Below are 19,630 nucleotides of genomic sequence, written 5' to 3'. Positions count from 1 at the left end.
ATTTTAATTGATTATCTCTTCCATCAATCTCCCATGAGAGCCTATAGCAGTTTGATATTATTGATGAATTTCAAAAAGAAATATTGGATTATGTTTGTAGACTGATCTTTTCCTCTGGGCATATTAGATTACATTGGATTCAGAGATTTACTTGACTACTAATCAGGTAAACCTCTTGTGCCAGTAGGGGGCATTGATTCCCCACCCTTTGGTGGGTGGGGACTCAGATAAAAGGCATGGCAAAGGACAGAGTTGAGGGTTCTTAATGCTGTTTTGATGTTGGAGTTGATGCTGGTTGTGAGCTGGAGCCCTGGGGAGACAGACAGAGCTGTTCGCCTGATAGTCTACAGCTGACCTTGTGGAGAGAGGCAAAGCCTAGACAGCCTCATAGTCTATAGCTGACCTTGTGGAGAAAACAGAGGAGCTGAGTCCAGAGGAACCCAGGAAGCCTGAACCCTCGCAGGCGTCAGCAGCATCTTGCTCCAACATGTGAAAGTAGACTTTGATGAAGGAAGCAACTTATGCTTTATGGCCTGGTATCTGTAAGCTCCTACCCCAAATAAATACCCTTTATAAAAACCAACCAATTTCTGGTATTTTGCATCAGCACCCCTTTGAATGACTAATAAAGGGCCCAATGATAAAGTCCTTGGGGAATATCCAGGGCTTCTCCTGGCTTCCGGAGGAAGTCTTCTTCTGAGTGGCAGAGTCTTGGGGAGGATCTTCCAGCAGCCATCTTGGGGTTATTAATGTCCGTGTGGACTTCTTGTCAGATTCCAAATCCATTTATTGATTCCCTATCTTACTAGCCTGCTTCATTAATATTTCACTTCAAGTTCTTTTCTACTGATATTTAATTTTCTATCTGGAGGGCTAGTCAAATACTGTTAGCATCTCTTTTGACCTTAATGCACTCTATACATCCAGCTCACTGTGTTTTCTTCTACTAAAATACAGAGCTTAATTCATAAAGGCCAAAAATGCAAACTTTACCCATCAAGGTAAAATCATTTTTTTTTGTTGTGGTTATTCCAGTTCTATAATATACTCAAAACATATCTAAATTTCCAAAGGTTAAATATATATAAGTTGATAAATTTGGCAGAATAGTAATATTCAGAAGTCCCAAATTCTAAAAAGGACCAGGATATAGAAAAATCATAACTTGGTAAATTATGGTTTACATTCTTTTTAATTCAAATAGGAATCTATTATTTTTCACCTCATGGGAAATTATATGTGCCTTTATGATTGCCTTAGCTAAGACCCTTTAGTGCAGAAAGCAGAAACCCACTCAAATTAAGTCAAGTAAAAGGATGAAGTATTGTTAAAATGCTACAATAGGAATCTCAGGTAAAAATGCAACAGGAATTGCAATAACAGGAATCTCAAAGTAAAAGCTGGTTCCCAGAAGCAGGCCCACTCCTGATAACTTTGGGTGTGGCATGAGAATGAAGCAAAGACTGACTTACCATATGACAAGTATTTAAAAGGGATAAGTCAAGATAACAAAATCGTTGAATAAAATGTTTTTTAATCCCCACTTGACAAATATAATGAAAACTTCCAAAAATATAAACCTATGCATTTTATGACTGACTAAGAAACACACCCTTGGACCTGAAAATTCCTCATCTTTGTGTTTACCCTATAGAAATACTCAAACAAGTGTGAAATTGCATATATACAAAGTAATTTATTTAGCATTATTAACAACATAATATTGGAAATGACCTAAATACCCATCAGTAAGGAAGTTATTAAATATATTACAGTATATCCCTACCATGAGTTGCTTGCAACCATTAACAAAAATTAAAATGTGCAGAAAAATTAAGGTGCACAATATATGCTTCCATTTATGTAAAAGAGAAAATGAATATCCATGTTGTGTGTGCATATACTTATTTGTATATATTTAAAATATCTCTGGAAAAACAAAGAATAAACTTAAGCCTGCCTTTCTATCTAGAGGAAACAAGTGGCTTGAAGACAGACGTGGAAAGAAGTTTTTTTTCATATACCAGTCTATACTTTTGAATTCTGAATCATGTGATTCTATTGCCTACTCAAAGTAAAGAAATAATGTTTTGAAACACAGAAAAACAAAACCGGATGAGAAATTATTTTCTTCTTATAGTCATAGTCTGATGGAAACCCACAGGGCTTCCTCTGGGTTCTTGCCCAGAGCAGATGAATTGGACTCCACATCTTCATGGGAATGAGAGAAAGCAGATTTATTAACTCAGGCAGAAGGAGAGGAGATCAGGATGTCTCAAATCTGCCTTCCTGTACTAGGGGAGCAGGAGTTTTATTTCAAACAAGGGAGAGAGTGGAGTAGCTACCCTCACAATGGTGAATATACACAAGGATGAGCCCAGTTTTGAAATAACCATAAGCAAAGGTAAACTCAGTCTAGAATTACTATCACAATAGTAACTATACAAGAGGGTGAGGCTCAGTCTAGAGTAACCATAAACAGAGGTGTGACCTGTGTAGAATGACATTCAAAATAGCAGGTCTAGGCTAAATCCAGGCAGTTTTAGCGATTTCAGACATTAACCTTTTGCTATTTTATAACATAGAAGCATCTATATAATGACTTTGTAATCATAATTATGTGTTAATTCTTAACAATCAGTTAGAATTAGAGCACCCCACACAATGGAGCCCAGTTTCCATCTTCCACTGGACACATAAGCAGCCTCAGGAGTTATTCCATGGCTGAAATTGGAATCTCCACTTCCCAAAAACAGGGAAGGAAGAGACGGATGGCCACCGATTTCAACTACTGATCAGTAGATTCAGCAGGCTAAAGTATAACCCTAAGAATAGCTAAATTTTGAACCTGTCCAAGCCAGAAAGAGGCCAGTAGTTGCCATTTTGACTCTGCCTCCAGCATGAGGGGAAGCTGGGCTGAATGAAAATCACAGTGAAGTTAGAGACTGATTTTTTTCACCCAGATTGGCCTACAGTTCTAGTCTAGGCTCCAACCTCACCTCTAGCAGGTAGAAAGCTGGCAGGCCCTTTACCAGCCTCTCTGGGAAACTGCAGATACATTCGGCTGCCAGAGACTGAATAGTTGGAAGTCTACTGGGGCAACTATGCTCATTTTGAACCTGCATGGCATAGACTGCTGCCCACACCTGCAGGGTGTGCCCAGGCAAGGAGGAAGACACATGAAGCTTCATCAGTTTCTCTGGGTAACTATAGTCTAGACTTGCACAACTTGGGTTATTTCAAATGGCTGTGGCTTGGTCCATAGCCCTGGCAAAGGAGAAAGTTGGGAGAAGCTTCATCAGTCCCTGGTGCAATGAGGGCAGCTTGAGCCTCCAGAGTTTATAGCACCAACTACATCCTCAGCTCCTACTACACAACCAGCAAGTGAGAAAGGGCAAGAAAGCCCTAAACTAAAGAGAGTAACTCCACCCAGAATAAATATTCTAGTAAAACAGATGCCAAGACACCAACAAAAAATTACAATCCACACCAAGAAACAGGAAAAAATGGCCCAGTTAAAGAAACAAGATAAGCCTCCAGATGACATAAAGGAGTTGAGACAACTAATCAGAGATGTTCAAACAAATCTCCTTAATAAATTCAATGAGATGGTTAAAGAACTTAAGTATAAGAAGACGACATTGGATGAGCACGAAAGAAGAATTTGAAAGCAGACATAGAAAAATAGATCTTATGGGAATCAAAGGTGCAATAAATGAAATTAAAAATACACTAGAATCATATAATTGCAGATTTGAGGTCAAAGAAAGGATTGGTGAGCTTGAAGAAATAGCCTCTCAAAGCAACATATAAAAGAACGGGATGAAGTAAGGAATGGGAAAAAATCAAACAAGGTCTCAGGGAACTAAACAACATCAAGAGATGTGCAAATACACATGTCATGGATGTCCCAGAAGGAGATGAGAAGGGAAAAGGTGCAGAAGGAATATTTGAAGGGATAATGGAAGAAAATTTCCCAACCATATTGAAGGACATAGATATCCATGTCCAAGAAGAACAACATACTCCCATATGAATAATTCTGAATAGACCAGCTCTGAGACACATATTAATCAGGATGTCATTGCCAAAGACAAAAAGAATTCTGAGAGCCATAAGAGAAAAGCAAGACATAACATATAGGAGGTATTCAATAAGATTAAGTGCTGATTTCTCATCTGAAACCATGGAGGCAAGAAGACAGTGGTGGCATGATATATTTAAGATACTATAAGAGAAAAACTTCCAGCCAAGAATCTTATATCCAGCAAGATTGTCTTTCAAAAATGAGAGTGAGTTTAGAATATTCACAGATAAGCAGAAACTGGGAGAGTTTGTAACCAAGATACCAGCTTTGCAGGAAATATTAAATGGTATGCTACAAGCTGAAAAGACAAGATGGGGGAGAGAAGCCTGGAAGAGAGTCTAGAAATGAAGATTATATCAATAAAAGTAACAAAGTATCAAAAGAGTGGTGAAAATAAAATATGATGGATAAAACCCATATATTCAGGAATAAACTTAACCAATGATGTAAAGCATTTGTATTCAGAAAACTACAACTCATTGTTAAAAGAAATTTTAAAAGACCTAAATAATTGGAAGACCATTCCATGCTCACAGACTGGAAGACTAAATATCATTAAGATGTCAATTTTACTCAAATTGATACACAGATTCAATACAATCCTGATGAAAAATTCCACAAGCATTTTTTAAATAAATGGAAAACACAATCATCAAATTTATTTGGAAAGGTAAGTGGTCCTGAATAGCCACAAATATCTTAAGGAAAAATGAAGTTGGAGGACTCTCATTTCTAGACTTTAAATTATATTACCTAGCTACAGTGATAAAAATAGCATGGAACTGGCATAAAGACAGACACATAGACCAATGGAGCCAAATTGATGGTTCAGAAACAGATCCTCACATCTATGGTCACGTGATTTTTGACAAGCCAATCAAACCCACTCAGCTTGGACAGAACTGTCCATTCAACAAATAATGCTTAGAGAACTGGATATCCATAGCCAAAAGAAAGAAAGAGGACCCTTATCTCATACCTTATATAAAAATTAACTCAAAATGGAATCAAAAACCTTAATGTAAAATCAAGAACCATAAAGCTTCTAGAAGAAAATGTAGGAAAATATCTTCAAAACCTGGTGGTAGGTGGTGGAGTCTTAAGGGAGATAAGAGGAGGACTGAGACAGACTACTGATGTTTAACGTATGTAGAAGTTTTAATTAGCTTTATTGTAAGAGTATGGAAATGTACAGAGTTGATGGTAACATATTATAGTGAGTAACAGCTGGTTTATAAATGGTGATGTGGCTGAAAATGGTAGTCTAGGTATGTAAATGCCAATTGACAGAAAGCTAGAGAATAATCTAGGGACTGAATAGCACAGTAAACCCAGAGGTAGATGAGAATCGTGGTTGATGGTACAGATGCAAGAGTGTCCTTTGTGAGTTAGAGCAGATGTACATAAATCACTATTGCAGGGTGGTGGGAATATGGAGAAGCATGGGAATAATAAACCTGGAGTGACCTATGGACTGTGGTTAACAGCAATATTATAATATTCATGCATCTAAGCCAAAGATGTACTGTGTTAATAAGGGGGGAGTATGGAAATTATGTGCTAAATATATACTATGGACCTGGTAATAGTAACCTTATGATATTATCTCATAATCTATAACAAATGTTCCAACACGGTGTGGTGTGTTGATAGAGGGGTGTTGTTTGGGAATCCTGTACATGTGCATGACTGTTTTGTAAGTTTACAACTTCTATCATAAAAATATATTTAAAAAATAATAATAGGCTTGGTTGGGGGAAAAATACACCAAATATAAGGACTATAGTTAGTTGTAAGATTTTGACAATATTCTTTCATAATTTGTAAGAAATGTTTCACAACAATGCAAGGTGTTTGTGGTGGGTCAATGTATGGTACCTCTATGATGTTATTATGCATGTTTACTTCGTCAGTTCACAATTTTTACTCTACACTTACTGTTTATGTATGTCCATGTATAAATGATACAAAAGAATAATAATTATAGGGTGGATTGGGGAAAAATACTTTGGTTAGTAGTAATATTTTGAGGATGCTCTTTAGTCATTAAAAATGTTTCACAACAATGCAAGGTATTGGTGGTTGGATGAGGAATGCGAGCCCTGTATGATGTTATATGGGTTTGTTTTATAAGTTCACAACTATCACTATACATTTATTGTTTATTTATGAGTGCTATACTTCAGTAATTTAAATAAAACAAAAAATTATTAATAAATCTCTAGGAATGAAAAAGGAAAAAAGAGGCATATAGTATATACAAGAAAATATAGATAAGAGAAGAGAAAGAGACAAGTAGGAGGAGAAGAAGAGAAAGAAAAAAGGGGCAAGAGGAGCAGATAGGTGTGGAAGAAAAGGAGACGAAGGAAGGAAGGAAATAGTAACAATAGCTGTACGTAAGGAGGAAGAAACTCCTGATTCTTCTTAGCCAGGGCTTTGAGAAAGTTACCGTAACTTCAGTATTCATTCCACTTATCTCATTAATATCCCAACAGCTCATACTTTTCATCTGAAACTCCTATGTGTTTTATTTTTGAAACAGTATCATAGTATATCCATGAGATAGGCATCAGTGACTTAAGTGACTTTTCATGAAGTCTGAGAATGAATCAGAAAATAAACTTGAAAATGTGTGCTACCCTGTCACACCCATCCACCCTCTACACACCTAACATACAAAACCATGTCTGATTTAGGTAAAGGATTTAGATTAGGTTGTTAATAAATGCAACAATTATTTGTGCTTTGTCTTGTCAGTTTGTTGTTGGTCATTTCAGAAATCGCTCGGTGTTGTGGTATAGGTGTTGGACTGGGAGCCGGCTCTGGTTCTAACACTAACTTCTACTGAGCATTCCTGAACATTAGATATTCTTCACAGCTGTAGTGATAAGCAAGTGATCAAAAGAGTCCTGCCCTTGAAGAGCTCACCCTCTAGCAAAAGACTGACATGTAACTAACTGAAGCATAGTGTGTGGTGAATTTTATAGACAGGCAGCACCAAAACTATGCTGTAAATGGGGGAGAGTATGGGCCATGATGTGGACCATTGACTATGAGGTGCAGAGGTGCCCAAAGATGTACTTACCAAATCCAATGGATGTGTCATGATGATGGGAACGAGTGTTGCTGGGGGGGAGAGGTGGGGTGGGGGAGTGGGGTTGAATGGGACCTCACATATATATTTTTAATGTAATATTATTACAAAGTCAATAAAAAAAAAGAAAAAAAAAACTATGCTGTAAAGAGCTGAGAAATGAGGGCAAAGTTCTGTTAGTGGAACACCCTGGGTTTCTAGATTCTTGGCTATATCACAAAAAAGAATTTAAGGACATGCCATAAGTAGGCAAGCAAGTAGAGTTTATTGAGACATGAGAAAAAGGAAAAGTGCATACCCGATCTGGGGGTGTGCAGGCGTAATTCAGGGGAGGTGTGTGTAGAGCCCGGGGTAGGCCCTTTTAAGACCGCTCCTCCTTCCCTTTCCTAGGTATTTGCTGTCCTGATTGCCTTTCTACCTTCACCTGTCAGCTTTCAGGGAACCAATGGGGAGGCCTTTCTGTTTGGAATTATCGGGGCTTCTTTTGAGCCTGGAAGTTTCAAATGTGACCTCCTGACCAGCGTGTATGGCTTTGTTCTCAATCAGCTGCCTTCCCTTGGGGGGTTTCTGGACAGGGTCTCTTGCTTTTGTTCTGAGCAGTAGCTTTCCCTGTTTCCTATACTAACCTGCCTCAGTTCTGCCAAGCTGGGGGAGGTGAGCTGTCAGTAAAGGGGACAGGCTTTACAAAGGAATAGACAACTGATCTGTGTTTTAAAGGAAAAGCGGATTTCTTTTTCCAAACAGGAAAGCAGTGAAGGACATCTCAGGCAGAGTTAAATGACCCCTAAGTCACTTAGGAGCTGTTGTATGGATAAAACAGGAGGTGTGAAATTCCCAGCATACTAACTATAACTATACTTCATTCTTCCCCACTCAAGAAATCATAATTAAATGAAAGCCAAAAAGAGGGAGGTTATTATTAATATTAGCAATAATGTTTCCACTTGACCAAAAAAAAAGAGCAAAAGAAAGAAAAGAAAAGTAAAGTATCTACAGAGCAGTACTTTATTATTTGAAATTCACCACCAAGCACAACTCTGGTATTTGAAAACACTTCCACCCACTAACCTCTAAAAGCACTCCACCCCCATTATAGAAAGATTCACATGAGAGAAGAATGTTTTCTTTTGTGTCATTACAATTTTACCCCCTACCCCACCCCATTCTCTTATGTTTCCTGCAGATACAAAAGAAATGATGGCAAGAACTTCACCCAGACAAGAGTGACCTTAGACTTGTAACAAGTTCTGAGGGTTTAGGTAAATCAATGGATTACTACACTAGAGATTGAAGTCCAGGGCTTATGTTATACAAAGTACCAGGTGGGCCCCGAAACATCTGAAAGAAGGAAAGATGTGTCTTATGTGTAGCTGGTGTTCATTAATCACAAGCACTGGGCCAGGTAGATCTATCATTTAATCTTAGTGGAAATAAAGCCAACAAATGATTCTAGTACAAAGCACTTAGCTTCAGCAGAGGGAAACACATCCCTGCTCACAGCATTCGCTAACTGATCCAGCTTGCGTACATCTCCAAAAGACATGGAGGGAGAATGTGAACAACTCCATAAAGCCTAATCCCATGCTAGCAAAATGACCCAGAGATTGTACCGACAACTCAATGATTCATTCATAATCTGGGTGGAAAATAAATTTAGTCAACTGGGGTGTGTCTGGTGTAGAGGAATCCTGGCAGTGTTAGCCTCAGGCTAGAGTTAGGCATTATTGTATTGTTCTCTTCCAACGGTCTCGAACATAAATTTTTTAACTAACTTTAATAATATTGACCAGTGGGGGATGTTGAGGATAGTATGATAACATGTTACTTCTTAAGAAGCAGTTTCCTTATTTCCCTTGTTTCTGGATGTGTATTGTTTATCTTAATAACTGAAAACTCGATGAATCATCAGAGCCTCCTCAATGCCGTAATTTAACACTTCCTACACATACTACAGATGTTGTTCCGTCCAAGCTCATTAACTTCACAAGTAAATGTACTTGGATGTGATGTTGAAACAGCACTTTGAGAATCCTACAATACAGAATGACATGACATATCGCATAAAATAAGCAACAGCTGAAAAAAGTCCTAAAATCCTGGGGCCAAGGCAACTAGAATTATCGTTTATTTTTCCATACTCCTACTTACCAGACTCACAGTCTCAAGTATTCAAGTCCAAAGAGACCTGTTCTTACGAAGTGAATGTAGCTAGTAATTGAGTGCTTGCTTTACATATACAAGGTTCCAGGTTCAATCCACAGCACCTCCAAAAAAAGAATAAAGAGGCCAGTTCTGGGGAGAAATTAAACCAAGTTTTATATTTATATACTCATAAATAATATGAATAGATTTATATTATCCTTCACATAATCTATACTATACAAATACTTCATTTGTTTAGCTCTGTGGAAGAATTAGATATTCACTGTAAGAGAATTTCACAATAAAACACTACCACTTTGAATACCAACAACATTTAAAATATCTATACCAATATATGATGGAAATCTTTCTAAAAGAACTTATAGCTTACCCTTCTTAAATAGTGGTTAATGGATATTGTGGGTTGAATTGTGTCCTTCAAAAATATATGTTTGAGTCTGAACCCCAGTACCTATGAAAGTGACCTTATTGGGAAATAAGGTCTTTTCAGATGGAATCAAGTTGAGATGAGGTCACACTGGACTAGGTGTGGTGTCTCTATAAAGACATGGACTGATGTCTCTATAAAGAGAGCTTTGGATACAGAGACAGAGAGGAGATACACAGGGAGAGGACAAAAGATTGCAGTGATGCTGCCGCAAGCCAAGAAATGCCTGTAGCTACCAGAAGCTGGAAGAGGCAAGGAAGGATTCTTCCCTAGAGACTTCAGGAGGAACATGACCTTTTCAGCAGCTTGATTTTGAACTTCTGGGCTCCAGAACCATAAAGGAATAAATTTATTTTGTGTTAAGCTCTCGGTTTTTGGTACTTTGTTAGGAAACTAATAGAGTGGCTATCATTTAAATTTTCCTTGCTAATTCAGAGTCTTCATTAGGAACTGTAATGGTTAGCTTCAGGTGTCAAGTTGGCCTGGTAATGGTGCCCAGCTGTTTGGGTAAGCAAGTACTGACCCAATTGTTGCTGTGAGGACATTTTGTGGACTTAAATCTTCAGTAAGTTGATTGTATCTTTGGATGATTACATCTGCAATCAACTGAGGAGACTTCCTTCAGCAATAAGAGAGGTCTTATCCAATCAGTTAAAGACCTTAAAAGGAGAAGGGATTATTTCTACAGTCAAAAGAGGGTATTCCCATCTCTACTTCAACCAGCCAACTTCTACTGGGAAATTCATGGAAAACTTTCATTGGTGTTCCCAGCTTGCAGCCTGCCTATGGAGTTTGGACTCATGCATCCCCATAGTCATGTGAGACAATTTTATTAAATCTCATAATATTTACAGGTATTTCCTGTTGGTTTTTCTTCTCTAGAGAACCCTGTACAATACAGGAACATATCTCATTAAGAATGCATGGGGGATCGGATGTGGCTCAAGTGGCTGAGGGCCTGCTTCTCACAGGGAGGTCCCAGTTTCGGTTACCAGTGCCTCCTAAAAACAAACAAACCAAAAAACTAAGCAAACAAATGAAAAAATCAACTGAGGGGGCTGAAGTGGGTCAGTGGTTGAGCACCCTTCCCACATATGAGGTCCCAGGTTCAATCCCTGGCCCTAGTAACTCAAAATAAATAAATAAATAAAAGAATGTGTGTAAGGATTTCCAGTAGTCAGTCAGAAGGCTAATGATCACAGGAGAAATCATTCTTGCCAACATGCCTTGATTTGTACTTCCTGAAGCCTCAGAACCCTAAACCAGATTCCATATTGTGAGAAATAGATATATGTGTGTCCCTGGAAGTGCTGCTTCAATGTTCAAACAGAGAGCGACAGAGAAGATTTTTACTCATGGAAGCTGAGTCAGCAGATAAGAAAGAAAGATGGAGGAGAAACACTGGCACAGGAACTAGTAGACATCATGGTCTCCTCAATTGCCAAGATTACCTGGGTTCAAGAAAAGCCAAGCCATGAGAAGAGCGGCACCGCTATGTTATATTGGAGGGAGTTTGCCAGTAGCTCAAGCACTCTTAAAGACTGCCAAAAATGACCTTCTCTGGTGACATATCAGAAAGAAAGATGCAGGAGTTGACTTAAGAGGTTCCCTGTGAAATAAGTAGACTTCTAGAATGCAGCAAATATAAAGGATTGGAAATCCCTGCATAACTAGAGTAGTATTTCCCAGAGTAAATTCCAACAAAGACCCAGTTCTGAGGGTTATTAGTAAGTTTGGGAGAAGGTGTTCATTATCTAAACAACCTAAGTAAATTTTGTTTGAATTTTGTTGCAGGAATTTTTCAAATTTTTAGTATCATTATGTGCAAAGATTGTTTCAAATTGATTTTGACTATGGACTGCATCTCTCCCTTTTATTTATATTACATATTTTACTATTTGTCATCTGGGGAACACATACTGGGAAACACTCATTGAGAGAGATATTTTCTTACCATATCAGTGCTACCCATTGTAACCACCCAAAGCAATGACCTCATATTAAAGATATCAAGAAAGATTCAAGCTTCTTCTAATCCACTCAAATCTACTCTCCCCTTCTTCATGAGTAGGAAAAACATAGACTATATTCCTCAGGCTCCTTTAAAGCTCCCTAAAGCCATGGAACTAAGCTCTTGATATTGGAATAAGCATGAAATGATATGCACCCTCCCAGTTCTGATTTTTCTCCTCTGGCCAGCAGGAGCATGGCTGTGTCTTGGATCCATTTTGTCCTTGCAGACAAAAACAAAGCCCTAAGGAGTGGCAAAGAAACATGATAAAGAGAACCTAGATCCTTGAACATCCTGACCATTCACCTTGCAAACGATGTTTCAAAGAGATTAACTTTTATGTTCTTTAGGACATTACAGCTTTGTATTTATCTTAAGGAGTCCTTCGAATAATAGTATCTATTATGTATCATTTTATCAATCATTTATTTCATGCAAGGCAGAACAGTCCTATTGCCTGATTGTATTCTGAGTGATAAGAATATATGTATTAGACTATTTAATCTTCACAACAACACTTTGAAATAGATATTATTATGGGCTCTTTTTGCAGGTTAAGAAATCTAGGCACAGAGGAGAGCAGATGTAGCTCAAGCAGTTGAGCACCTGCCTCCCATATGGGAGGTCATGGGTTCCGTTCTCAGTGCCTCCTGAAGAAAAAAAAAATCAGACAATGAGCAGATGACAAGCAAAAACAATGAGCAAACAATGAGCAAAAACAATGCACAGAAAAAGAGCACAAACAACAAGCAAACAGACCAGGGAAATATCTCAGGGAAGGAAAAAAAAAATAAAGAAGAAATCTAAGCACAGAGAGGTTAAGTAATTTACCCAAAGTCCTGCAGCAAGGAAGTGGCAGAGGTCGGATTTAAAACATCTCAGTCTGGATCCAAATCTAAACCTTTCCATCTCCATACTATACTGTTCTTCACTTGCAATATTCAAACAGAGAAATAATGATTTCTTGCTTAAGAGAGCATTTATAAGTCAATAACTCATATCAACTGCATGTATATAATTCAAGACATATAATTGTAGTTTTTAAAATTTATCAATGAATTCAGATATATATACTGATCACAAAAAATATAAAAGAATGTATGTAGGTCACATCTGTCTCCTCTCTTACTATCTTCTGTTATTGCCTCCCATCTAAGTTTTTTGTCCCTAAGTTTCTATTTACAGAGAAAGAAGATAAAGTTTTTGTACTCATGTACACACACACACACACACACACATACATGCTCAGAGTTATGGAATCAGGAATTATTAATAGCATGGTTTTAGTGCAGATTTTTTTGACAATTATTTAGAGAACTTGGAATCCTTCCACATAATTCCAATTCAGGGCTCTGTTCCAAAAGGTTTAGGTTACTGGCAAAGTGTTACCGTTTTAATACTAAATATAAAAGCATCTCCTCTTCGAGGTTTTTGGCACATCTACAAAATAATAATACATAAGTAAATGGCACTTCTTTCTGACTCCAGGAAGGCTTCTTTCCCTACATATCAATCAAGGACACCCTAAATTAAAATAACACGTTCAGTACTGAAGGTTAAACTGTAATTTTTCTGACTTTGCAGTAGATAAAAAAAAAAAAAAGATGCTACAGTATGACATTTTGAAAATATTTGGTCTTCTAGTCAATGAGATCAAATTTTAGGATTACTAGGTTAGACCTCATTTATTCTATCTATAGGTTCAAAGGCAAAAGCTAATTTCTAAATTACCATTTCCAAGGATAATCCTGTTGTAACCTTATTTTTGAATGATATTTTAATAATCTGGTTTTGAATATTTTTAATAATCTGATTTTTTCAGTAAATAAGCATCATCATCAGAAATCATTTAAGTTTCTGATATGATTCCACACCAGAATCAGAAGTATTACTTGCTCGTGTAGGCTAAAGCATGTTCCAAAATTATTGTTCCTTATTTCCAGCACAAAGATACCATGACAATAAGCAGACAAATATCTAAAAACTTATCTGAATCAAACAATTTTTTAAAAATCTTAGTTCATCATCTCCACTTTAATTTCATCTAGTCCTCTATGAAGCAACAGGGATTCTGAAATATAACCCAGTTCACAGATCCATTGCCAAAAACTTGAATATTCAACCTCTGAGAATTTTGAACATGTTACACCTTTTTGTTTCATAGTTTATGAAATGATTAGGTTTGATGTGAAAAGATGTTCTCAGAGATAAACTAAAGATTGTCTTGCTGTGCAAATAGGATGACCAGATAATTTAGGTTTGCCCAGGACAATCTCCATTTACACCAGTTATCTCAGTGTAATTTTAATAGTTCACTCAACATACCAGTTAAAGTGATAAATTGTATGGTTTCACTGTCTGTTAGGTTATTTCAGAGACAACACAATAAAAATTGAAGTTGGGAAGGTCTCGTAAGGGAATGAAGAAAGTGGAATGGTTTTGCTTCTCCAGCCGTTGCTATACTCAAGCACCTTGGATTCAATGGAGGGGAACAGGGCAGGGGGGTCAAGGAGAGAAGGGCAGAAAGGCAAGTACTTAATAGCCGACCTTCTACTCACAAAACGAATAAACATAAACTTGTAAGGACTGTGTTATCACTCAATTTGTCTCATCCCCCCCCCCCAATATGACAGTTCAGTGATATATTTCCAAGAGTCAAAATAAAATATAGAGTAAGATGATAATGAGAACTGCTTGAAATTGGGACACACATTTGTGGGAATTTCTGGGATAAATTCTTAAAGTAATATTCCATATTTGGCATTTTGCTCAACACCATTTGCCTTCTAATAAACCTGCTATTAATCCAAGAATATATGAAAATTTAAAAATAGATTATTACATAATTGTGTGTTAAAGATTCAGTTATAGCTTTATTGTTAATAATAACCTCTGTACTTCCTTTTTCCTGGCAATTTGTGATAACAATGACCACACTGATGCTGATAATGCTGTAGATGACATTGGTAAGATGAACAGACAATGGCTTCTAGTCATACAACATGGCATATAGCCAGACTCACATTTGAGAAAATTACTAAAGAGAACATCCAGAGACTTCGGATTTAACTATGCCATTCAATGGTTGTTAAGTTGAACACATCAAGGCCAGTTCAAGGCAAGTGAAGATTCTGTAAAATGTCTTTATTTGTAGAACAGGGGAGAGGGACTCTAGGAGCAGGTCCAACTCAAACAGTCCTAGAAATTTACTGAGATGGTGTGAGCAAAAATTTCTGTTCTCTGGCCCTCGGCAAGATTAGCAAATCAGACCCCTTTCTTTTTTTTATTTTTTTTAATTTTATTTATTTATTTGTTTAAAGATTTATTTATTTATTTAATCACCCCTTCCCTCCCCCGGTTGTCTGTTCTCTGTGTCTGTTTGCTGCGTCTTGTTTCTTTGTCCGCTTCTGTTGTCCTCAGCAGCACTGGAAGTGTGGGCAGCGCGCCATTCCTGGGCAGGCTGCACTTTCTTTCACACTGGGCGGCTCTCCTTACGGGCGCATTCCTTGCACATGGGGCTCCCCTACACGGGGGACACCCCTGCGTGGCACAGCACTCCTTGCGTGCATCAGCACTACGCATGGGCCAGCTGCACACAGGTCAAGGAGGCCCGGGGTTTGAACCGCGGACCTCCCATGTGGTAGATGGACGCCCTAACCACTGGGCCAAGTCCGTTTCCCCAGGCCCTTTCATATCCAGCATACCACTTCCAAACATTCCTTCTCGAGTTTGCTAAGGGACCCCTCAATAATGGAGGCAATGATACTGAAAAAGGAACCATTATCTGCCCAGGAGCTTTTTATTATTCACATTCTCATTCACTCATTCATTCATTTCCCCATCACTGAAATTCCAGAACAAGTCCAACTTCTTTCTCGTCAATTCTATATTGTTTTCCTAAGATGTAAGTTATTTATTAACAGTGAAAACTCTTGTCTTTCCTGACCTTTGATTTCTCTATCTCTAATTTAGATTTTTAATGCCCTGAGGCAGAAACTATACCTACAACTCTATGTTCAGTAACAAACATGCGCTTACTCTGAAAACGTAGCCTCTTTTTATTGCTCTTTTTAATAAAATTGGAACTAAAATTTCATTATATATGCTGTCACAAAAATAAAGACAATGATCACTTTACACATTACTTATACAGGTCTTTAATCTTTCCAAAGTACTTTCACATATATCAAGCCCCTCTGTATTCCATGCTTCCTGTCTCTATTCCTTATAATCTCTGGGCACCTTCTTTCCCACACTTTCCCACTCTTCCAGTTATTTCCATCATGGGCTCTAGAACCCCCACTCCATTGCAAACAATATCTCTATTGCTTCTTTTCTTAACTGAAACCTGACTTTCCCTGGAGGATTCCTCTCTCTTTACAGTCCTCTAACAGAGGTTTTTGGTTCTTTCATAACAGATGACCCAAGACAACAGCGATGGCGTAGCTATGGATAACAGGAGAGGAGCCACAGGCTTGTGAGAGAGTTCAACAAAATTTTGGAAAATGGAAAAGTGGAAGACAGAATGAAGACCAATATAACAAATGTAACAGAAGCCTCGAAATACAGAATGGTATCTGGATAAGAATTGTCTGGACAATCTGCCCCTTAGCATCCTTAAATGCTCAGAAAAGCTACTTCAGTTACAGTGGATGTTTGGCAAGTTTAAAATGTCGAATGAAAACATGGGATGTGTTTTCACTGAAAATGAAAAACACGGATGCAACTCTCAGATACCCTAATCCAACCAAAATGTTGGCAATCCTGGTTCTGCTCCTCATGACTGTTGAACCAGGGGGGATTTAGTTAACTCTCTAGAATCACGTAAATGCTGTTTGGTAATTTACCTGGAAAAAAAGGATATAATAATATCAAGGGAATAAGAGAGGGGAAGGAAAGGTGCTCTGATTACCATGAAATGTCAACTTTTACCAAAGAACGTAGGTAGATAATATCTGTTAGTTAATTAAAAATTATAAACATTTCATTTGAAGATGTGGCATTAACTAAAGGATTTAAAGAGCTTACCTCAGAGAAGTGTACTGTGGAGAAGAGAGAGTTATTTTACATTATAAATCAATTCATGCTTTATTTACTTTTATTTTGTGTTATTTGATAAAATATTTAATTTTTAAATACATGTTCAAATGTATTATTCACATTCTTAAAGTCTTTCAGCAGCTCTCATTGTTTTCAAGATAAATATTGTTATCAAGATAAACAAGGGCACATTGTTTTTCTGTGATTTCCCCTCTGTCTAGCAGAACCATGTAACAGTGGTGTTCAATAAATGCTTATTCAAAGAACATTATGATTCATACATGTACAAATTTTGCAAGAACTGATGAGTTCTTGTTTCAGTGACTTGGCAATGACATTTTTCTCCCATAGCAGGGTGGTTGTGACATTGTAACTATTTACCGAAGGTGGAACTATGATTCCAAGAATTCCTTCCTCAGAGTAGTTCCAGGTAAAGGACGGACTCCAGAGAATATCTGTGAGATTTGGAAGGAGAAAGTTAAGCATCATTGATTATGCTTGGAAATTTGGTACAGGGCCCCAGACCCCACTACAGCATGTGCACCTTGTCCTTTATGTGCCCACTCACCAGTCCCACAGCTCCATCATCTCTAACCACAGCTCCTCCTTCAGTTTTTCTCATTCCTAGGTCAAGATTATGTGCAGGAACACATGACTGGCACTGGTTTGATCTTCAGATCACTTACGTCAATGGGGTTAGAGAATTTGAGAGTTGGAGTTCCAGTTTGTCCTCATGGGTTCTAGTTTGCCTTCAGAACTTCCAGTTTGTCCCCATGGGTTCCAGTTTTCACTTGCTTTTCCCCACTTGGAGTCCAGATTTCCTTCCCACTGCTTGAACTCCTGGCCTATGGTGACTTCAGGCCTACCACCATAATGCAGAAGGTCTTCCATAGATTGTTTCATCAGTTCCCCTGTGTTGTGACTAGGGACTTTTCTCTGATCCTCTAATCTTCACTTTTTGGCCTTTACATTTCCAGTTTCTCTCATACTTGTATAAAGTCCAAATCCTATAACATGTCTTTAATTCCATATCATTCATAGTGGTTCTATTTCCCTAGACAAACTGTACTAAGGTACCACAAAATTCTGGGAATTTTATATAGAAAAAAATACACAGTCTTAAAAAAGCAAAAGAATCAGTATCAGAACAGAATTTTATATTCTAGGACTTGGTAAAAAAAAAAACCAACATATTTTATTGGAAGTAAGGAGAATAACAGAACTGAAATATAAGATGCCACCCATTATTTAATGATTCCAAATCATTTAAGGATGCTATTTATATTTATTCTCATCCCTTCCTCTCATTTTCACCACGATCTAAGATAACTGAAAGGGATGGGAAGTAAGCAGAGAATCAAAAACAATTTTTTACTATTCTGTACCTTTCCTGACCACCTCCAACCAAACATTCTTTATTAGATGTCAGTCCAAAATGGCAGGTTCAGTTCATTTCTTTTTTTCCCCCTTCCTCTGTGGACACTAATGAGATTATAATAAAGTATTATTTAAAACAATAATTCGAAAAATAAGAGTAGAGCCATCCCAGAATAGCTACTTCAACAAATATCTGTAATATGGAAACTGAGACACAGAGCCATCTGCTGACACTCTAGCTCAGATTAGAAGAGAAGGTGGCTACAGCAGATCTAGGAAATAACTTCCCCAGAAAAAATTTGGAGATGCTTCAAATTAGAGAATACAGGCAGAACTAAGGGCAGAAGGAAATAGAGTTGAAAACAGGAGTATTAATTGAAGGCCAATATGTGAAACAATCAAACTCCTATCTTCTCATGCAGGATAGCCTGTAGTCAGACGTTTAATAATGATGCCAGAGAGCAAAGCCTTCCTCCTTCTGATATTTATTTTAAAAATTCCAGCTGGGGGGTGGGGAAGGTGGTTAAGGGAGGACTATGGTAAGACGGTGTCAGACTAAGCACGCAGGGTTCAAATCTCTCACAAAAACTCCAGAGAAAGAGCCAAAAGCTGTCTGAGGGACCTGCTTTGGCGATCAACAGACAGGATGGTGCTACATAACTCCCAGGAGGGTGAAGGACAGAGAGATGAAGAACCTGAAACAACAATCATGAGTTACCAAACACTTGTGGTAGCCCCCAAGATATTAAGCTGAGGTAAAACCCCTAACTCACTACAGCTGACAGAGAGGGGAACTGACATCTTCCTCCCTATGAGCTGTTTCAAGGGAAAAGGGAAGGGGAGTCAGGGGTTTGTTTTCAGGGAACTCAGCCAGCAGAGCCCGCTTTGAATCTTGGCTCTGAACAGACCAAAACACAGGAAAGCAAAGACTAAAACACTTCTGTGGAAAGATGCGCCAATGAGCACCATCTGCCGGCCAGTCTGGAAATTGCATTGACAGAAACTGTTTTTGGTTCCCTCTGTATCCTAGCCCCTGAGAGAAATTCTGTGCCCCATTAATGAGCCCTGGTCAGAATTTGATAACATAAGCTGGGTAATTTTAAAGACTTAAAATAAGTTGAACCAAATATCAAAGAAGAGCTATAAAAAATAAAAACAATAAGCAAGAGAGAGAAATTAGCCATCAGAGTAAATTCACCAAACTATTCAGATGCTAGACATCTGCAAAAATTACAAGCCATACTAGGAAACAGGAAGAGATGGCCCAGTCAAAAGAACAAACCAAATATCCTAAAGAGATACAGGATTTAATACAATTAATCTTTGATAATCACACAACTATTCTAAATCAATTCCCAGAATTTAAAGAAAATATGACTAAAGAGATTAAGAATATTAAGAAGACACTGGATGTGTATAAAGAATAATTTG

This window comes from Dasypus novemcinctus, chromosome 5, assembly GCF_030445035.2.
Source record: "Dasypus novemcinctus isolate mDasNov1 chromosome 5, mDasNov1.1.hap2, whole genome shotgun sequence".
In the NCBI taxonomy this organism is placed as follows: domain Eukaryota; kingdom Metazoa; phylum Chordata; class Mammalia; order Cingulata; family Dasypodidae; genus Dasypus; species Dasypus novemcinctus.
This window is presented reverse-complemented; position numbering follows the sequence as displayed.